Source organism: Tenrec ecaudatus, chromosome X, assembly GCF_050624435.1.
Source record: "Tenrec ecaudatus isolate mTenEca1 chromosome X, mTenEca1.hap1, whole genome shotgun sequence".
In the NCBI taxonomy this organism is placed as follows: domain Eukaryota; kingdom Metazoa; phylum Chordata; class Mammalia; order Afrosoricida; family Tenrecidae; genus Tenrec; species Tenrec ecaudatus.
Window position 1 is genome coordinate 39,175,141 of NC_134548.1, and position 1,902 is coordinate 39,177,042.

Genomic DNA, 1,902 nt, shown 5'->3' on the forward strand with positions numbered 1-1,902 from the left:
GTGCTTCTGTGTCTGTGCTGCTCTCTTTATAAGACACGATTTGGAAGTGATTAGGTTTGGTGCTTAGCCTAAGCTCATTAACATAATAAAAGTAAAATCCCCTTTCCAAACACAGTCTTTCTTATGAGTAAAAAACTCACTGCCACCAAGTCAATTTTGACTCATAGTGACCCCTCAAGGTTTCAGAGATTGTGACTGTTTATGGGATTACAAAAACCAATTTTGGGCCCTCTCATGCTGAGCTTATCTCCAATGCAAGACTTCCCCAGTCCGGATATGGCTCTTGATCAGCAGAAGATACAGTCTTATCCGAAAAATGTCAAAAAGCAAGCTGGACAAACGAAGAAACAAGGGCATGACCAAAAAGCTGCTGCCAAGGCTGCTTTAATATAGACCTGCCCTGTGGGTAGGGCATTAGTGCCAGACTCTACGACCTTCAAGCAGCACTCTGAAAGCAAACATCGTGTGACTCCACTTCCTCCAGAATTGGCTGATATTCAAACACAAAGTTGTTTGCAGGTGAATTCATGATACCGTTGACTCTTCTACTGTCTCACCCCTTAGATAGTAAACCTGTAACTGCATTTCTTACTTTTTTCCAATCACTTTATTGAGGGCACTTACAGCTCTTGTATCAATCACATTTGTGCATATGTTACCATTATCATTTTCAAAGCATTTTCTTTCTACTTGTACCCTTGGTATCAGCTCCACCTTTATCCCTCCCTCCTGCCACCTCCCACCATCATGAACCTTTGATAAATTACAAATTATTGTTATTTTCTTATCTTACACTGTCTGCTGTCTCCCTTCACCCATGTTTCTGTTGTTTGTCCCTCCAGGGTGTGTGTGTTATATGTGGATGATTGCGACTGATTCCTCCTTTCTTCCTCTGCCCCCAACTTTCATGGTATCTTTACTCCCATTAATGTTCCTGAGGGGTTTGTCTGTCCTGTATTCATGTGTAGAGAGTTCTTATCTACTCTTACCTAGCCAGATTGGTAAGGTAGAACTGGGGTCATCATAGTGGGAGTGAGGAAGCATTTAAGAACTAGAGGAATGCTGTGTGTTTCCTCAGTGCTATACTGCACCCTGATTGACTGGTACCTGCCTGTGACCCTTCTGTGAGGGGATGTCCAATTGTCTACAGATGGGCTTTGACTCTCCACTCCAACCCTCCTCATTCGCATCCTTGTGGTGTTTGTTTTGGATCTTCTAATGCCTGATATCTTATCCCATCAACAACTCATGATCACACAGGCTGATGTGCTTCTTCCATGTTAGATGGCCACTTGTTTAACTTCAAGTCTTTAAGACCCCAGATGCTATTTCTTCTAATAGCTGGACACCATCACCTTTCTTCACCACATTTGCTTATGCATACATCTTGTCTTCAGCAATTGTGTCGAGTAGGTGAGCATCACAGAATCCCAGGTTACTAGAACAAAGATTTCTTGCATCGAGGGACAGTTTTTCTAACAAACTGTTGATGAACAAAAATAAAGGGGCTACAACAACACATGTTTTCTGGTTTTCCCTTTGGGGCATCATACAAAGACAATTATGTGTAAATGTACAGTTGACACTGATTTGGAAATTTTAAAATAAGTCCACCCTTGTTAATTTTTTTATAATTATAATAATATTGATGTTCATTTTTGTAAAAATAACTCATTTAATAAAGTAGTACTTTGATTTTACAGCACAGGGAAAAAAGAAAAGCCAGTTTTTCTCCCACAGAGCTGTTGGTGGTTTTGAATTTCCAACCATGAGAATAGCAACCCAATACTTAACAACTACTCCATCAGGGATTCACCTATGGATATAGAACTGAGGAAATTGCTTATTGGCACATCTAAATTTCTCAGGCTACACAAAGGAGAAGGTGAATATAGCTCCACA

The 1,902-nt window shown here is 40.5% G+C and overlaps 1 pseudogene; it reads left to right on the forward strand.

Annotated features, from left to right (window-relative positions):
• The first annotated feature begins 276 nt into the window (after positions 1-276).
• Positions 277-531, forward strand: LOC142433278 (zinc finger protein 706 pseudogene; annotated as a pseudogene).
• Positions 532-1,902: the final 1,371 nt, after the last annotated feature.